The sequence below is a fragment of the Protopterus annectens genome, chromosome 3.part0 (assembly GCF_019279795.1).
Source record: "Protopterus annectens isolate FY-2018-M chromosome 3.part0, PAN1.0, whole genome shotgun sequence".
Lineage (NCBI taxonomy): Eukaryota > Metazoa > Chordata > Ceratodontiformes > Protopteridae > Protopterus > Protopterus annectens.
The window spans coordinates 694,396,750-694,418,864 of record NC_056731.1 but is presented as its reverse complement, the minus strand read 5'-3'; positions in this window follow the sequence as shown (position 1 = coordinate 694,418,864).

Genomic DNA, 22,115 nt, shown 5'->3' with positions numbered 1-22,115 from the left:
GAAAGCTATGTGTAGTAATGTGATTACAATAACTGGATGGGGTATAGTACCATAGGCCAAAATCAGGAAGCATCATGTGGTCACTCAAAGCTACAAATGTTTCCCAAACCAGCACTAATCATGCTGTGCCGAAACTGTACTACCTTGCCTACATTCACCATTTCACAACCAGTTGTTACGTGGGTTTGCAAGGAAGCCAATAAGGAGCATTCCCTGACATGAATGTGTGGTGTTTTGCAGAGTGTTTAAATGCCCCATGATAGGCCTCTACCCCTCAGATATATTATGTGTAATGTGTGGATGAGATTTTGGATACTGGATTGTGTCTTTACAGAGGGTTTGGGAATCCTTTATGTGTAGCATGTTAAAATGCTCTGTGTATGACATAGATGTGTATGTTATGTGTATGTTGAGTATCAGCTGTGCCTATCCAATGGTCACTACAGTCTAGCCACATTTGTTTGAGATGATCTGGGTATTGCATGTGTTTGAGGCAGCTAATCACATTAGTGAAATGTGCGTGCTCTTACACCAAACATGCACAGCATGCATTATCGGTAGGTGTTTTACATGCGTACATGGTCTACACCTTAACTATGACATGCACATTTTATTTACAATAATAAATGTAGAACACATTCACCAGCATCTGTCTGCTGCCTTGATGTCACCCCAGAGGGACCTACATAGAGATGAGAAAGTTTGTCAGTGGCCACAACTGTGGCATTGCTACTGTGCATGTGCAATCTTACAGTACAACAACAGTTTACATTTTTACATTCACAGGGCTACATATTATGTTTCAAATGATCAGTATTACACAATAACAGGTCCCACATCTTTGAACGACACACTCCATATCTCACATATGCATAATCTACCAATACAGATAACAGTGGTCTATAGATATGCAGTGTTACCTGCATGCACCATGTGTGCTTGCTGGGTGGCTCAAACCTCCATCATGGTGTATGTCTGCTGCTATTGTTGTTGGGCAGGTGCCACCAGCCTCAGTAGCAGCTCCTCCACTTTGGTGAGGGAGGGATGGATATTAACACCACCTTCTGTTGAATGCTGTTGTCTATGCACATCAGCAGCATGCTGACGGACATGTCTGAGAAGATCACTGCAGTGGTGGCGTACCTGCGTATATGTCCGGTTATGCAGGCCTACCTCATTTACCCTGCAGACAACATTTTGCCACATTGCAGTACGCTCCTACTGGTCCTGGCTGTTTCGTGAGAACATGAGACGGTAGTGCTGAATCATACTGCTAGTAATTATATCATCTTCAGCACTACTGTAACTGGGATTCCTGTGATGGGCCATGATCCCTGGAAGACATAAATACAAAAATATGTCTGAGCAAGTCATATGGCACATTTAACATTATACAGTGCAGATATCACAGAACTGCCATATATAGCAACCTATAAGCTAACCGAGAGTGAAAAACTGTAACTGCCACTTATCACTGCTCACCCCACAACTGCTTGAAAGTGCCTTGCTCACTCTTTATCTAATGAACCATGTTCTGCACAGCAACAAAATAAAATCATTATATAAGACTATACAAGAGTACCTGGCAAACTGTATACAACATGATGCATCACCTAGCCACAGCAGATATACATCAAGCTGATGTGTAAAGAAATATATCATCCACCACAATCAATGTAAGGTCCAGTAAATGTATTACTATTTTACCACACAACTTGTCAATGGCAAACCCGCGGCCAAAATATGTGCACATTTGGGAATGTAGGTCGCATACTGCTACAGTACACTATGAATGTTGCTAGATACGCAGTTATATGTTTTACCATACATATGTCAAATGACATGTTACAGACATACCTACACACACATCAGACATAATTACAGGGCACAAAGGTAGGACAACTCAGATAAGCTTTCAGTGTGTACTATACAGTACTGTGCGTCAGTACTTACAAAACCTTAATCTTGAGAAATGTAATCCGTGATGAATACAGGGACCACACAAAACAGTGGATGCAAGCAATGTGGACATACACCATACTTTGCTGTACAGGCCCAGAGCTTCAAGTAGTACTACAGTACACACAGGATTTGGATTCAACATCGGTACCAATCAATAATCATAGATGTAGTGCTTTAGCCTCTAATGACACACCCTAGTTTAAACCAAGGGACTTAATCACACTGTATGCAATAGCACTTGTTCTGCCTAGCAACATAATACACAGCTTTTGCTAGGATCAAAGCAAGGACCCATAATACCACGACACAAACAGTTCCCCACTAAGCTATCCCACAGAAACATATCTTTGACGTATTCACAAACAAATTGACCATCACAGTCAGTCAACAGTACAGAGAATCTATTGCAACAAGTAGATGAAGGTGTGTATGAGTATTTATAACTCTCTCTCTCTCTGTATATATATACATATACATATATATATATATATATATATATATATATGCATATACACATCCTTTGGTTGACATATACATATATATGTAGGCACATTTACATTTCACCTTTCATAGTGAGAATATCAATTATACAAAGGATGCAAAGTGTACAGTAATGTAATAAAATTGCACAGTCTTGGGATAAATGCATTGAAGGTGTTCACAGCCCAGGTAGCTTTAACAGGCCTTACTGGCTTCAACATCGCAAACTGAAATAACCACCCACAGTGTTTAACCACCACATGTCATATACTAGCACTGTATGCTGTCTTGTTTGTCACACATTACAATCTACATACAAATATGCGCATACTAACTTTCACCAACATATATATCTCCACCCTTCACAAACAGTTGCAATATGTACCCTGCTCTATACACATATACAGATGTGAATACATATGACACATAAATATTTCTCCGTATGTGTGTGGCATACACACACAAGGTCCACACTGTTGTAAGTCCCTGGACCTCACAACTGAACTGTTGGGCCTTGCTGCAACACAAACAGGTGTCACATATGAACACACACTAGCATTAAGGGGGGTATATATGGCTACATATGCCAGATAAGCATACTAGACTGCTACAGCAGTTGCCAATGCTAAGCTACACTTTAATATGACTATCATGCATGTGTTGTTCTGTCACACCCATGTTTATATAATGTCAGTGCTAATCCCGCCATCAGCCATTGGCCACACTACTGTACAGAACACAGATAACATGGATCAGATCTTTGACATTTAATGCTGAGCTGCACATTTCACAGGTATGTCCCACTGCCCACAGGTACACACAGTATTGTCCATAGCAGTAGTTAAGCAGAACATCTGTGCATAAAGAAGTACTGCTACTACATATGAATGGTTCACATTATGTAGACTCTTCTTCAATAACTTCTTCTACATGCCAGTAAATACATATGTGTCACATACCTTTCCTTTGTATGATTTGGTAATATTTCTTTTTCTTTTTCCTTTTCTCTGTCTCTCTCTCTCTCTCTCTCTCTCTCTGTCTCTCTCTCTGTAAGTCTCTGCAATAGAGTGATTGAGTTTGTTGGTAGAAATTGCAGCCTGCTTTTGTAGGAATCTGCACAAGAGCATGTGGTGGCATCTGCACCAATTAGTGTCCACCATTTTCTAATTGCATGCAGCCTGCTGTGTAGTGATTGCAGTAATCACTGTCATAGCAACTCAGTACTATAAATTGCTAACTCATGTAGGCGTGGCCCTTTCAGCATTCCAAGATGGAGATCATCCTTGTTTGCTGTGGACATCATTGTTTAAGACAGAAGGTTGGTATAGTTCTTATATCAGAAGCCAGGGGTGTAGCCAGAGATTTACATTTTGTACTCAGACCTAATATTGCTGCTTCCAGTACCCACTTGTCAATGTAGAAATGTACTCACCCCTCAAAATGCTACCCCAAGATACATGGAAATATGTACTTTCTTTTCAGCTGCTACAATTAACTGCCATACAAAGCTAGTTATAGAGAGGTATTCCTTTGGCACAAGAATTGTTTGTGAATGACTATACTGTGAATATTAATTTACTCAGTTCTAAACAGTTTGTGCTTTTTTAGTGTTGACATTAGCACAAGCTGCTCAGAAAAACTGGACACATTTCAGTACTGTGAGTATGCTTACCTACATCCTTGGCAGACCCTGCACACTCAGGTATATTCTACATTTGGGTAGGGTTGCAGAAGTACAAAGAGCGCAAGTACTATTGTGTGGATTTTATCTTGCTGAACTTACAGGGTTGCTGTGTACATGTTAGTTTATCAAGGCAAATAGTCTGTCTGCGTAACCCCAGCTGTGGACCTATGCACATGATAGCCAGAGAATAGCCTGTTATTTTTTGTCTGTGCACCACACAGGTCATTTCAGCAATAGAGCAATGGCATTCTTACAGTTGGTTGCTGCCAGTACATGGCTACATCTATTTGTATTTCAGTGTTGTATTCCTACATAAGGGTATGCTTCCGAAACTCCTTCTAAAGCTATTTGCACAGTGTGTAACAGCAGAAAGGCTGATATGCCTCTGTGTTTCTGCCTCTGCCAGACCTCTCAACCACTCAGCTACATCTTTGAGCAGACTCAGGGAAAAGTAAAGAAAAAGTCAGGGACAGTCATGGACACCTTTAAAATATTAGTGCCATTAAGTTGAGACATTGAGAGAATCAGAGTATATGAATTAATACACCTTTTCTGAAGTAAAAGATGTGTCTAACTCTTAATTATTGTATTTATTCATTAAGTGTAATTCACCACCTTTCTGGCCAAAGTCCGTAGTTTTTGGAGGGATTCAGAGGGACAGAGCTAAAATTTGTTTCAAAATCAGGGACATCCCTGAAAATTAGGGACAGTTGGGAGGTATGGCCTCTGCCCTAAACAGATATGCCAGTGTTTGTCCTGCTGTGATACTGTGTAGGGCTGTAAAGTGATGGTGTAACATTATTTCCTGCTAGAATGGCTGCTTCTCTTATCACTGTCATGTAATGTAATCCCACAACAACTGTTGGTCAACATCCACAGAACTAGTTGTGTGGTATGGTATTCCTAATTTTCCTTTACAGTCACTCATTCTGATGCATGATATAACTATTTAAGCACCAACTTGATGTATATCTACCATGGCTTAGTGGTATTTCATGTTGTGTGGTGTGTGCAAGGTCCGGGGATTGAGACTTACAAAGGTGTTTTATTTTGCTCCTGAGCAGAACAAGGGCTCTCACATACAGAGTGACTAAGGCATTTTTAAGCAGTTGTAAGCAGGTTTGCATGGGTTTGCGCATTGCTTAGTCAAGTGCAAATTCACGCAAACCTGCTCACTACTGCTTAATAGTGCTTACTCCAGCTAACCCCCGCGCTCATTTCTTTGAAAGAAAAGAAAAATGGGGAGATAGGAAAGTGGTGAAAAAGGGGCACAAAGAGGGAAAGACAGTATAGAAAACAGCTCGGGATGTGCAGGACGGGTGTAGGGAAGGTCCATAGCTGCCCATTTCTTCAACAGCAACAGCTGTGCATATGCAATACATTTGGAGGTAGATATGAAACCTTCAACCCCTGAGAGAGGGGTGAGGACAACAAAGTATGTTGTAATGCCAATTAAATAATATTTCATGTGTCCAGTGGATATGTGTGCAAAATGGGCAGCTATGTATTGGGCATAATTTTTTTTGGGGAGCAGATTGCCTTTTTTTTCAGGTGAGAGTGGAATGTGGGGTAGGGGAAGTAGGTCTATTTGGGGAGGTAGGTTGGGGAGGTAATCAGACAAGACAAACAAGACACATACAGGGGCAGAATATGACACATGTGGTGGGTGAATACCTTTGACTGGGAGGGATGTTTGGAAATCGCAAGCCCGTGAGGTCTCCACCCATGGGCAGTCACCACTGCACCTTCACAGCTCAGAGGGTGGCTGTGCTGGGCACTGTGTAAGAGGGGCAGGCTGACCCAGGAGTTGCGTCACTTGGGCCTCAAGCTGGCATAGAGGTTCTGCAACAGAATGTTCAATCTCTCTACTCACCACAGCCCGGACCGTTCAAAGGGTGATAGGTGGCACTCCTCCGCCCACGCTTGCACAGCAGTGCTTCCACCTGAAGGTGGCACACGGCCAATGGAGGAGGAGGTTCCAGGCTGGGCACCAGATCTGCTGGTGCCATGTGCCATGGCCAGCTGAGGTGGGACAGGTGGGTCCGCTGGGACCGGCCTTCCCATACAAACTATGTTTTGGAGAGTTTAATAAAGATATGGGTTAGTAAACAGTCAACAGCATTCCCAATTAGTTATAACAGCATGCAGAAGTATTCTCATTAACCCAACACACCAGATTTTCAACAGTTAAAAAGCAAGTATAACACATGCATATATAGAACAATAGTGGACATTACAACAGCATGCAGGTTGAACTGATGGCAACAGGCCACCAATATTGTTGTATTTTAACAGGGCACATGCATAGAAATAAATGCAAATATTTATAAACCAATAGGACATATGTCCCACAAATGTTTTGAGATTAGAAATACCGATTGAGGTGTGGAATTGCATTTTTTATGCACATACAGTAGGGTGGAAAAAGATAGCTCAATTAACAACTTATATATCCTTCTAGTTTTTACTACATTCCTATTAACTGCAGTTATATGTCCCTTACATGTATTATTACACTACCCAATGTCCTTATATTGTGCAATTGGATTTTGCTAGATCATTATATACATGAGCTGTATCTTACATACAAACTGTCCAGAATGCAGATGTTACTGCAACATATTTTGAGAGTTGCTCACACACACTACTGCTAAGATGGTACACTGACAACTCTACTTTCATATAATTATCTAGATATGTGCAGGTGAAAGTATCAGTTATATGTTAACAGCCCCCTACATTTCTAGCAGCATACTGACATTTCTGGGGAACACAATACCAAGCTACTCATGTGCCAGATTAACATGTACATGCTGGGCATGAACCAACAGTTGAGGGCTGTAAATATGCATAAAAGCTACTGGCATTCTATTCATCCACGTTATATGGGCCTACCCAAGTGTGTGTTGACATTGCTTAATACAACACTACTATTTGTAGAATGCAACAGTACAATGACATATCAAAGAAAATGACACAGACGCACCCCAGGAATTATACATTTATTAAAGGATTATTACACCTTTATTTATTGGGTTAAAACACTTTTTAAAGGCTGTCTCATTTATTTTATATAACAGTACATGCAGAATAATTTCTAACCTGCCTGATGACACAGCCTTTGCAGGCTATCTTCATGGGCTTGCTGGTTTATAGCCCAGACACCTGCAGCTGTGAAGTAAATGCAGTGATATTGAGACATACCTATCCATAGTATAGACAAGCATAGCAATGCTTAACTACTTAATACAATGGCTACTTACCTAGTACTGGGGCATTAGGCATCGCGCAGGATTCCTGGGTCCACTGGTCCTGTTGATCCTCCCTACGTCGCTTCAAGTCAGAATAATGGTGCCTGACCCGCTCAGCAGACCGAGGTACACCAGTGGCACTGGGGAGATCACGAGCAAGACTGTTCCAGGCCTCCGTTTTATATTGGGTACCCTGGTACTGGCCTCGCAGGTGTCTTTCCTCATGATTGTGGACAAGGAGTCAAACCATTACTTTGGACTCCTCAGTGCTCCAGCTTTGCGCTCTAAATCGAGTGCCTTCTCCAATACCAGCCATGCTAACTGCAGAAGGAAGCTACAACCAGTTATAGCAGGTATTCCCACCTGTGGAGCTTAAATATGCCTTATTTCCCACACTTATTTGTGATTGGCCAGTTTTGAAAAAACTCAGCTGTAGGTACGCCTGCTTAGCTGATGTTGGCAATGTTTAAAATTCCTTTGATAGATATGTGTCTGTTGAAAGTGCATGTTTATGAAATGGTGTCATGTCTTAGTGGTTAAGTACTGTGACTATAGTGCACAGTTTCCTGAGTTCAAGCCCTGTTTTATTTTCCTACTGGGCAGACCTGACTGGTTTAGGTACAGTAAAGGAGGTGTGGCTGTGTTTAACCGACTTTGATCAACTTTGCCTGACTTTGCCCAACATTGCTCAACATTGCTCGACGTTGCACAACGTTGCACAACGTTGCACTGGTAAGTGTGGTGCACAGCTACGTGCAAATACATTGTGATTGCGCTGGTTAGTGCGGTGCGCAGCTATGTGCAAAGACATTGTGCTGGTTAACACAGTGGGCAGCTGCAAGCAATTGGATTTAAATATGCTCAATACTGGTAAAATGTGCTTAGTGGTACTTTATATTACTTAAAATAGGGCACTCATGCCTCAGAATACATAACCATTTCACCTTCATATATATATAATTTGTTCACTACTGCATTCAACTTTTCAATGCTTTTTACAAAACTTATACATAAAAAATGTCAGGAAATATTTTGTATACAGATTTCCAACAGAAAATGGAATGTGTAGTAGTGGGACTCGAACCAGGAATGCCTCCTTTTTTGTGCGAAGGCTCTAACCACTACGCTATTGCTATTTTGCTTAATTTGCATATATTTTTCTTATTATCCTCTTCTGGTGTCTAAGCTGCTAACTGTAGCTAAGCAATGGGCAAACCCACGCAAACATGTGCAAATACGGGCAGCTATATCGGATGAAATAAAAAAAAAAAAGAATCTTTCTATTTTTAATTTTGTCAGTTGTTTAACATATGGGGGAGTGTAGTGTTACATTTTGCACATGTGAGCGGACTCACTCATGTAACTTGACATTGCAGCATTTCTTCATTGCAGGGGCGCAGATTTTTGGACTGCTCGGCAGTCCGACATGCCCCCTATACTCGTCCACGCTCCGTGTAAGCTTTAGAGTTGAGGCAGCGTGCCCTCATTAATATGCATGGCGCACTGCCATCAAACTCTTAGACTGGCGCTTCCGTGTAAAACTAATCTAGTCTTACACGGAAAATTAGTAAATCCTGGGGAATGTTTTGAATGTTTAGATGAATCTTTGTTTACAGAGTAGTATGATAGTTATGTATTTCTCTTGGTGAAAGAAATGAGTATCAGTCTTAAATACTGCTAGAAATTTGCTATAGAAAAAATATTTGTATTATGTGTAATCTGAAACACAAATCAATCTTCATTGATTTGCTAGAAAACTGCAATTATTTTAATGAACAAGCTAACAATAACAGACAAAAGTCGGAACATTCTGAGAAACACTGGACAGTTGAAAGGTCTGCATCATTGTGTAAATAAAAATTGAGTAAAGAGCAAAACTAAAAGGTAAAACACCACCCTATAATTTTAATTTTTACAAAGTCACTTTCAACTTTATAATGAGAAGTACAACAGGAAACAATATTTATAGAAAAACAAACATGCATCTAAACATTATGAATATCCTTTAATGCACAGTTTGGTGTAGAGTGAGTCATCTCCAAACTCCTGTGGGGATGGTTCACAAAAAATACATTTAATCCCCTTGTAGTCTAGTGGCCTACATGCCTGCCCTACATATTAGATGGGAGAATGTATGTATAATAGTCTTGCAACCCTTAAGGTGTAGCTGTTGTAGTGGACAGCCTCATAATCGTGCAGCTCCATTATGTGTCAGAATTGGCTTACTCTCAGTCAGTATCATGCTTAACATACACTTAGTGCTGCTGTATCAGAAATCACTGGCCAAGCTTAACTGCCCTACTGAATTTACTATGCTAAGATTTTCTTTGGCAAGTTTGTGCTATTTAATTATTGTTTGCTCAAAATAGGTAATGAGATTCAGTAAGCTAGATTGTTGCACAATTTTACCTGACACAGAAAGCCTTCCTTTAATTCCACACAGTTTTTCCCCCTCATGACATCATCAGAAGGTGCCAACAAATGACACACAGATACAGGAAGCAAATGACAAGTGTACAGCATACAGTTCATATAAATATAGCTGCAGAGAAACAGATTTGACAAAATCAAAAAGAAACAAAGATAGAGACAGAGAATAAGAAAGAGAGAGAAAGCTGACGAGAGAGAGTGAGTGAGAAAGACAGACATAACCACTTGGCACAGTACTCTACTTGTGATATTGTAAACATACCTGCAAACTCCAGATTTCTGCAGCTCAGTCTAATAATATATCCTGCATCAAACACACATTCCTCAAAAGGCTTTCATTTTTTAATATGAAATCCATGGAGGTTACACAGATTGAGATGAAAACATGTCTCCCTATAAGCCCCTGATAGCACAGTTATTCAGTGTCCCTCAAGTGTTTATCCCCACTTTGCTGTGGTCACCAGCACAGAGGGGATAAACTGTACTGGGGTCATCATCTGGGTGTAGTGATAGAGTATACCTAGAAGATGTCACTGATACTCACACAAGGTGGTATGAGGCAGTACTGGGAGGCCCTGTCCATATGTTCTGACATTGTTCAGAAGGTGAATGTGAATAATTTTACATATTGGTCATTGGATTGGACACTCTAAATTGGCCATAGGTATGAGTGTGCATGTGAGTCTGTGGTGTGGAATAACTACCTTGGCAGAGCTAGCCACCCGGCGGTGTAAACCTTGGCTCTAGATAATTGTCACTAAAGAAGTGACACCCTGATGCCCTGTGCAAAAATGGGAAAAGGGGTTGTGGCTGGATAAATGGATGGATGGATGGATGGATGGATGGATGGATGGATGGATGGATGGATCACTTTAGGTATTTCCTCACCCACTCTTAAAGTGACAATATCCCCTGATGGCTTTCCCATTCATCCAGTCCAGCTGACATTCATGGTTAAGGGAAAGGCTGATGACCAGAAGGACCACCTGTCTCACTCCAGCATACTGTCATTATCCCTTCCCTCAGGAAGAGGTGAGTATGGATAGGTCCATCATTCTTTTACCTCACCAGCTCTTGCAAGTACCTGGACTGGACAAACAAATCCAGGTCTAGGTCATTACCAGGACTCTTCTCTCTGCATCATTGTAGCTGTCTTGCTCTGCAAAACCTACAGACTTTAGTGCACATGACTGGATCAGCAAGTGTTTGCAAATATTGCCATTATGTCCTACCAAATCACAGTTATTTTACAGATTTTGCAGAGAATAAGATTCTGAATCACTGCATGCTAATAAGGCCCATTAGTGATATACGGCATTGGAGTGCTAATGATGGTACCAATATGCCATACAAGTCTGTAGTATTCTGAGACATGCAAATTCTACAAGGGGCGATTGTGTACTTGCCAGATAACAATATATGCCCACTTATCTATTATATCACATCTACTGCCCTATATCACATTTTAGGTCTGTGCTATTCATGGACATGAATGTCATACTTTTGTCATCTGTAGTTGCTGAGTAACCCATTTGCATGGAAGAAATATCCTGTATATTTTGATACTGCCTATATTTCTATGACTTGTTTTGGAAACTGTTTAATGTACTGTAGATACATATACTTCCAGTGTAATGCATGTTTGGGTACATTTTGTTGGTTATGTCATGTTCAAAGCATAGGAAATTGTTTGCCATCCATGACTGCCTGTGACTGTTTGCCACATAACACTACCATATGGAAGTTGTTGCATGTCTATTTGCCTGTGGGAATCACTGGTGAGATCTGACCACAAATCAGTCTTGTTAGAAATAACTATAATACAAGATCTCCCCCCCCTTCAGCAACAACTAGACTAAAGAACTTCTCCAAAGCCAATTACAGCATCTTACTTGATGGCATAAATAGCTTCATATCCCCTCCCCCATTAATGAAACAGACACCTATGCTGAGTTATACACTAATGCTTTATGCAAGTACCTGTACAATTGTATTGATTCTGCCATACCTGATAGAACTAAAGCAAGATCTTCAAGGAAAAACAAACTTGCCTGGTGGACAACTGCCATTAATAGGCCATACAATAGGAGAAAGAAATTACTGTATAAATGTTGGAAGGAATGGTCTCAAAACTGGAAACACTCCCTCCTCAACTTAAACAAGCAAATAAGACTCCTAGTGAAGTCCTCCAAAGCTAACTACAAATCCAAATTAGCTTCCCTAACTAAGGATAACCACAAGGTGTTCTTTAGTTGCATCTGTAACTGAAGGTAAGGTTCAGATTTGCACTGAATTTGCAATTAATGGTATTACATATATAGAACCTGTGGCTATAGCAAACCTACCAGCTAACAGGTTCAGTGAAAACCTCACTCCCCTGGCCCCAACATATATACCCCAAAGCATCCCTAACACCTGTTGCCCACCTAGTATCTACAAGGAGCAGGTCTTAAATGCCCTCTCCAAGGCCAAAAACACAGCCTCTATGGGACCAGACAACATCCAGCATGTGTGGGTTAAAACAGAAACTCACATAACCATTGTGCATGCTTTTCAATCACAGCCTAAGCACTGGCTTCATCCCAGCAGAATGGAAAATAGCTGTCATCATCCCTTTGCACAAACAGGTGCATCAATGGACCCCTGGAACTATAGACCCATTAGCCTGACCAGCCTTATCTGCAAGGCCATGGAATGAATCATCATGGACCTTATTAACAAAGATATCGGAAATCTCCACTCGACCCTACCCAGTTTGGCTTTGTCAAGGAGAGATCATGCCTGTTAAACTTGGTGGACTTCTTCAAGATAGTCACCAAAGCAATAGAAAAGGACAAATATGTGCATACAGCCTACCTAGACTTAGCCAAGGCCTTTGACACAATCACCCACTCAGGCATCACTGATAAACTCACCCAGCTGGATATCAACCCATATATTGTCAGGTGGGTTGCTAACTAGCTCACTGATAGAACTCATACAGTAAAAATAGGGGACTACACCTCCTCCAGCAGTCCCATAACCAGTGGTGTTCTACAGGGATCAGTTCTGGTATCCCTACTGCTCTGAATCTACTTCTCTGAAGTAGAGGCTAAAACTAAAGGACTGTGGCTGACAATGTTTGCTGATGCCTGCAAACTGGGAGCAACCATTCAAACCCATAGCAATGTCAACATCCTGCAAGAAGGTCTTACGCAGACTAATGACTGGTGCCAAAGTCATGGTCTTAAACTTAATGCAAAAAATGCATTATCACCCCCTTTGGAAAAGGTGATGTTCCTGTAAACTACCACATCAATAGCAATACCCTAAACACACAGTCAGCGGTGACAGGTCTGGGCACACAGGCTGACAGCAACCTTAATTTTGATCACCATGTCTCCACAGATGTATGAAGGGTATTTTATACTGCTTACCTCATAAGTAAGAGTATTATCTCCAGAAAAAAAGAGGTTATAACTCCACTGTACTCTTCCCTCCTCAGGCCAATAACAGAGTACAACACTCCCTTAGGTATTTTCCTTTGCAAACATCTGCAGCAATTGGACAGACCACAAATGTTCCTTACAAAGAAAATTCAGGGTCTTCAAGATCTGTCTTATGTGGACAGACTGAAATCATTGTTACTTTACTCTGTGTCATACAGACTCCTCAGAGGTGACCTGTGCCTTGCATATAGAGCAATCTCTGACCCAGCTTTAATGGAAATGCTGCACATTCGGAAGTTAGACGACACATGGGTCACTCACTCAAAGGACCTTAACATGTTATATGATATCAGCAGAACTTGCTGGAAAGACAGATTTGTGTCACAAAGATTGCCCCACTTTTGGAACAAGCTTCCTATTCATGTTAAACAAAGCCCCTCACTGACCCTATTTGACCGTAATTTGGATAATTGGATGGGTAACTGGAAATTCACCCAGGGGGTTCAACCTGAGTCCCTCATGGACAAGAGCAATAGGTGCTGATTTTAGGGTCTGCTTGAACCAGACACACTTGGAAACACAGATTAATATTGGCTTGTAAGAGCCCTAGGCCCCTAGGGCTCTTAGCCTGGTAACCTCCTATGATCCTATTATCTTATGCTAAATGCATCATTAGCAGTTTTTTAGTTCTTGGAAATACAAGTTGTCAACTAGGTCTTGCAGGTGGAACTTCTTTGGCTGGATTCCATAAACTTTGAGGAATTCAGTGGACTGTGCCAAGTTCCATGCAAGATTTGTGGCAAGCCACATCATATGCAGATGTGTCATGTAAAACAAAATAACCAGCTAACACAGCACTGTATAAAACACTTGTTTCATCTAAAAAACTTGTTTAATCTAAAAAATAAAAATAGTAAAAAGTATATAACAGATGAACACTTTCACACCAAATATGCTTCATCAGATATCAAAACAAACTAACATGCAGTGCTCAAATACAGTCAGGAAAGTTCAAAGTCACCTGGTCAAGTCACGTGATCTCAGCAAGGGTTTTAAAGGTGTATGCTCATTTAATCCTTTCCCTTTGTCAGATTGCAAAATTAACATCCATTTAACTTCTAAGCATTATGTTTTTGTCTTATCACCTCCTTTGGTTCCTACACTCACTAATTCCAAAACTAAAAACTTAAAAGAGTGTTCAATACCAGTTTTACAAATATGCTTATATAAAGCATTCCTACTGTCACATCTGCTTATTTCATATATGTTCCCTGATACGATTCTTCAATATTCGATTCATTTTACCAACATAGTAACATCTACATTGATCACAAACAGCCAAATAGACCAGGTTGCTACTAGTGCAGTCAGTATTCAACCTATCTGTGACATCATTAGAAAGCACTGGCATATTTTGGCTACTGATGCCAGATGCAGGGACTTCCTTGGTGAAGTTCCCTATTTTGCTATAGGAATAATAGTTCCATTAAGAAACTGCTGTGCTACAAACCTCTTGTTAGCAACAAACCTTGTATTTCAGTTAGGAAAGGGACACATCCATGTAGATTATGTAACATGTGTAAGTACATTCAAACGGATGATGCCTTTTTACATCCTGTTACTGGACGTACTTTTAAATTAAATTTCTATGCCGACTGCACTACTACAGTCTGACAAAAGGAAATGATTAAATGAGCATATACCTTTAAAACCCTTGGTGAAGTCACGTGACTTGACCAGGTGACTTTGAACTTTCCTGACTATATTTAAGTACTGCTTGTTAGCTTTATCTATAGATCTGATGAAGCACATTTGGTATGAAAGCGCTCATCTGTTATATACTTTTTACTATTTTTATTTTTTAGACTGAACAACTTTTTTTAGATTAAACAAGTGTTTTATACAGTACTGTGTTAGCTGGTTCTTTTGTTTACTTGCTGCTTTTGAATTTGTTATTGAACCATCTTTTACCCGCTCAATTTGATTTGGTTTCCATATGCAGATGTGCCCCACTCTATGGAGAATACCTCAGCACAATGCAGACAGAACAAATAACCTGTGATGTCAGCGTAACCACAATCAGTCATGGCAAATTCTTATTCAAGGTAAAGTCATCCATGTAGTAATATATGTGCATTTCTAATGTACATCTGTGGAAGGCACACAAGCTCAATGGCATGGATGCATACCAGCCATAATGCATCTGAACAACATATGTACCAATGCACAAATGCAGTGATGTTTCAAACTGTGTGACAGAAGGAGTGTGACCGATGCTAGGTTTATGTTGGAGAACATTAAATGGGGAGGGTTGTCATTGCAGTACACAATGGATATCAAATACCATCATCCACTAGGCTGTCAGCTTTGCAAGTATGAGCCAAGCAACAGCAAAGATGATCAAACTGAACTTGCAATATTGCATGTGAAACGCACACAATAAAGCACATTGCCATACAGCAATACTGTAGAAAGAGAGTAATGTGACTGTGTAGTAAACCAATATGTATACACACCAGTTTCACAGGAGAAATGGGATCCATATGTAAAAGAACACATTCCATGTCAGAGGCAACACAGATGGATGTTCAGGTATACAAAACAGATGACTGACATCTAATTAAAGCCAAACAGAAAGAAGCATATTGGCATGGGGCAGGAATGGAGATCAAACCAGAAGTAGATAAAAATCAGGCAGCAACTGAATGTGCCAAAAAAACAAAAGAAAGAATATAAGGTGAAGGACCAGATGAGAAGGCAAGAAATGTGGAAAATGCATAAATATAGTCACAATTATAGAGAATGTCTGGAAGAACCTCATGTTGATCAGGAACGAACACAGGAATGGTTGAGGAGAGGCAAATTCAAATCAAGATATGAAAGGTTAATATTGGCAGCCCAAGATAGTGGGCTGCGTACATGTTGGTTTACAAAATCCATTGAACATGTGGGAGAAACAGTCAAATGTAGGTTTTGTAAAACTGAATTGGAAACAGTTGCACACCTCTTTGCTGGTTGCGACATACTAATGGCAGAAGGACTATATACAGAAAGGCATAATAATGTGGCAAGACAGTTGCAATGGGGATTGTGTAAATATTATGGTATTGAAGTGGCTGAAAAAACACTGGAAACATGATCCACAAAGCATTATAGAAAATGGAGAAGTGTACATCACATGGGATCATCCATTACCAATAGTTCAAAAGATAGATGCTAGAAAACTGGATAGAGTGGTCCAAGAAAAGAAGACAAAAGTAGCACTGATCATTGAAATTGCCACACCCAGTGACTATAATGTTTTGCATACAGAGAGACACAAAGTCATAAAATATCAGGATTTGCAGGCAAAAATGAGGGCAATGTGGAAGAAAGATACTCAGACAGTTCCGATAGTAGTAGGGGCAACAGGTCTTATAAAGAAGAGTCTACAAATGTATTTAGATATGTTATACACGTAATCCCATACAAATTGCAGAAGAAGTCTTTACTGGGCACATTGTAGGTGCTGCAAAGAGCACTACTGGCTGACATCAAAGATTGAAACAATACTAATTTCATGAACTTTAATCATACTTTGACTTAGGAATGGGGTCCATTCCCATCATGGTATTAGAAACCCAATAGACTTGGAGAAATTAAGAAAAAAAAGGATGCTTCATGCTCACCAAATGATTTATACAAATCAGTGCATACCAAGATTATACAAATTCCGAAGAATGGGCCTCCTTGAAATTGATTACATGTATAGATCTGCAGTCATGGGGCTGCACACATATCCGCTGACCCTACAAGACCCAAATGTAGTGAAAGTTTTGCAACATGAGGAGAATAAATCTAAGATGCCTTCTCTGCTTAGTTTACCAGAAGCATATTGGTGTCAAGCAGGAATTGAAATCAAAACAGAAGTAGATAAAAATCAGGCAGCAACTGAATGTGCCGAAAAAACAAAAGAAAGAATATAAGGTGAAGGACCAGATGAGAAGACAAGAAATGTGGAAAATGCATAAATATAGTGGCAAGTATAGAAAACTTCTGGAAGAACCTCATGTTGATCAGGATCAAATGCAGGAATGGTTAAGGAGAGGTGAATTCAAACCAAGGGATGAAAGGTTAATATTGGTGACTCAAAATAGTGGGTTATGTATACATTGGTTTTTCAAAGTCCATTGAATATGTGAGAGAAACAGACAAAAGTCGGTTTTGTAAAACAGAATTGGAAATAGTTGCAAACCTTGTTGATGGTTGTGACATACTAATGGCAGAAGGACTGTATACTGAAAGGCATAATAATGTGGCAAGACTGTTACACTGGGGATTGTGCAAACATTATGGTATTGAAGTGGCTAAAAACACTGGAAACATGAGTCACAAAGCATCACAGAAAATGATGAAGTCTGGTCTATATCACATGGGATCACCCACTACCAACAGTACAAAAAATAGATGCTAGAAAACCGGATATAGTAGTCCATGAAATGAAGGCAAAAGTAGCAGTGGTCATTGTTGAAATCGTCACACCCAATGACTACAGTGTTTTGCACAGAGACACAGAAAGCCATAAAATATCAGCATTTGGAAGCAGAAACAAGAGCAATGTGGAAGAAAGATACCCAGACAATTCCAATAGTAGCAGGAGAAATGGGTCATATAAAAAAGAATCTACAATCGTATTTAGATATGCTGTATGTAACCCCGTACAATTTGCAGAAGGACTCATTGCTGGGCACATTGCAGATGCTGTAAAGAGCACTTCTGGCTGACATCAAAGATTGAAATAATACTAATTTCATGAACGTTAATCATACTTTAACTTAGGAATGAGGTCCATTCCTGTCATGGTATTAGAAACCCAAAAGATTTGGAGAAATTAAAAAGAAAGAAGGCTCGTCACATGTACCCACACCATAATATATGGAATATGAAGTAAAAGTGATACATACAAGAATACTAAAAGTTGCGTATAGGCAAGAAGCATATCGATGTCTGGGTAATGGATAACACACAAGTGCAGCATAATCACTAATGGAATCTATGCAGTTGCCACCAACATGTCTGCATATGCCTTGCATATGTATGATACCCAACACAGTGGCACACAGTCATGTTGTACCAGTACAACTACACTACAATGATGATATGTTACAGCAAGGTGAACATGCACATGTACATATGCTATGTATATGTGATACATATAGGCCAAAGTTATAAAGAAGAAGGGAGAAGGACAACATATGCCTATATCAATGAGGAAATGCTAGCAAGAGAAAGCAGGCAGACAGTAAAGCAGGACAACCATAGCTAAGGAGTTACATTGTACATGCATGTGTCTATAACACAATATGGTCTGTAAGTCCTCACAAGGTACATTCAAGCAAATGTCCAATATATGACACATGTGCATAGTGCATTGGAGATGTATATAAACATGTCTGTGTACAAATGGCACACACACAGTATATTGTAATAGTTAAACAGCAAATGGCACAGGTTTAGAATAAAAGTAGGCTTGAATATCACATACCCATGTATACTATCATACAATCATAATACAACAGGTGGTGCACTCATTGTCTTTGACATAAATATCACAGTACTTGTATAAGACTGATCAAAGGACAGTCATGTGTACAGAAGTATATCACAACAAAATGGAGTAATTGCTTGTAACTAGGTAAGTATTACAAGGGCAGTTGTGTGTCGATCATATTAGGGCCATACACAAATATATCCATGCGAATCAGTGCATATGTAATACAAATGCAGACATATGGACTTGTATGCTAACATATGTATACATGTCTTAATATAAGATACATTCAAATAGTTTGGTTACTGCCATAAGCAAAATATGGACAAAAAGGGAGACATAAATGGTGGTATACAAAGCATCACCTCTGTATATTCAATAAGAGACCACTGTATCTGTCACAGTACTCTAAAACAATAGTAGTAACAAACTGTGTAGTACATGGCACAATAATTGCCAGTACATGGCATATGTAAGGCCATTGTTCCAGTGGGACAGCATTTCATAATAGTGCTACAGTATGTAAGATATATAATCAAGAACATGTCATGTTGTTGAACAGACATATGACAGTAAAAATAAGCACACAAATGGATGTAATACATACAAATGGATATCATGTGCATATCAATATACTTGACTGACATCACAGTGTTATGTAAGAGGAATGGGAATAATGTAGTTTGTGAGTTGCTGTCATCCCTTCTAATTGTATACATGAACAACACAAGCAGAACAATTGTTCCCCACTCATAGTGAGGCAACTATATCTGTTATAGACAGGACCAAGTGTATTGGACATAATAACATTATGGCACAATGCATGCATAGGAATATGCACATAGACACACACACACACACACACACACACACACACACACACACACACACACACACACACACACGCACACTCACATGCACACACACACACACACACATGCACACACGCACTCACGCACACACGTACACGCGCACACACACACACAGATGCACACACAAATGCACACACATGCACACACACACACACACACACACACATGAATACACATGTAGAAGATTGAAGGAGTAACACCACTGTCCATATGGAGCAATGTATGCAGCAATGACAGCATGTGATGGTAACTCATATGTCATTTGCTAACATGTGTCATACTGCAGCAGCAAGATAAAGCCACATATGGTCTGATATGTGTACCATTTATCATGATGTATGTTCAAAAAGCATGACAGCTATATGGGATCTGTGCACAACTGTACATATGCCATACAAACTGGAATATCAAAGTCATCATGGTGGCAGCATTACATAAGTGAAGCACACTGATAATACTTATCCTTGAGGGACCACCCTAATGGAGCTGAACATCAAGAAAGATCTCCCCAGCAATCTCCTGGAGTGGGTCATACATGGCCCATGCTATGTCCTGAAACAATTACCCATCATATCCCTCATCTGTTTTCTGGAACATGTCAGTCACTATATCCTGGATCTGAACCTGGAATGTCTTCAGCCTGGTATGGTGGTGGACATCTACAGCGTTGATTCACAGGACCAATGGTGCATGCAGTTCCTGGTCTGTTGTGGCCATTATCATTGTCTCTGTTGTGATACCCTTCCTGTTCCTTGGATTCTAAGGTGTCCATGGTCAGTTGCATTGTCATTGTCCAATCACTGAAGTGGTACAGGTTATACATTCTGAAACATAGGAACAATACATTCTAGGTATTAACTTAAAAATGAATATCTAAACATTCTATCATAAAGTACAGTCTACATTTTAACTGTTATGTAAGTAATGATACACTACAGTCTGACCTCATCAAACTCTAATGCTTTATTCGAGGTTAGGCATATATCCAGTGCATAATAAATTACAAAATGGTATGTAAATTGCATCACAGTAATATGCCAAAGGTGTCTGAAATAAAGCACAATCATTGATAAGGCATGCATAGAAATGTATAAGCCTGTTAAAATGCATAAGCATTACTTATGTATAGAATCAGACATCATGTACATTGTGTGACATTGTACTCTGTGCTGCTGTGATGGGTCTGATACAAAGCCTGCTTTAAGTCACATGCATATGTATAGTATGAAAAACTAGAGATTACACAATGCACGATAAATGTTACTGAACCATTGTGAAGTGACAGGAAAGGCGGTCACTTTCTTTTATTACCACTTATTGTTTAGATACTCCAGCTATTATTGAGACCATTAAAAGTAATTGGAGGTTATTTTCAAGTGTGCCGGAAATTTTAGACAAGGTAGGATGTAAACCGATAGTTGTATACAAAAAGAACAAAATCTTTAAACATTGGTTTGAGAATGGAGTAACTGCTGCAGGAATTCTGAATAATTTAGGTACCTACAAATGTGGGGCCTGTCTACAGTGTAGATATATTTTAGTGAGTGGCACCATTATCAATCGGGATGTCAAATATGTGGCCAAGGGTCACTTTAATTGTACTTCTAAAAATTTGGTATGTGTTGCCCAGTGTCAAAATTGTACCTGTTTTTTATGTGGAAAAAAACCTCTAGGAGGATGAGAGACTGACTATATGAACATTTTTCTGACATTAAAAAGGGTAAAACAACTAATACTTTGTTTAAACACATTTCCTCAAATGCTACTCATAAATGTTGTTTATTTTTTGTACTGGATTACATTAAAAAGGTTGTCCAGGGTAAAATAATGGATGAACACTTAGGTGTCAAGGAATTACAGTGGCAGATAAGTTTAAATGCAATAGTATATCCAGAGTTAAATGACTCTTGTTCTTTATACCCTATTTTAAAATTAAGGCATTATGACGTTAAGTAAATAATAGTTTTAACTACAGTTTTTATTCAGGTTTTTGTCATGTGTTATTTAAAGTTTTTTGCGAGCAAGAAAGTGGAGAAGAAAATGCATGTGTTTTAGTCATGTGACAAGCTTTCACTGAGTTAATTGGTGTTTTAATTGGGTCTATATTACCATATTGAATGGTAACAATCTCAAATGCTCATATGAACGAAAACACAGGTAAAAAAACTTTATTTGGGGGGGTCGCGGTACAGTGAGGATTGGAATATTTGCCCTTTTCTCACTGTAGTGCGACCTCGGAGTTGGAATATATATTTAGCGGGGGGGGGTGGGGGGTGCAGCCCCCCACAATAGCCAGTTTGTTTACCTGCGTTTTCGCTCATATGAGTGTTCGAGATTACCATTTGATATGGTAATATAGACCCATTTTAATTATATAAATGGATGATGGTTTTAATATATTTAGTTCTGATGAAGTTTCACTGAAGGAGGAATGAAAGTGCTTAACAGTTATTCATTTTGGATAAGAGTCTTCAGTCT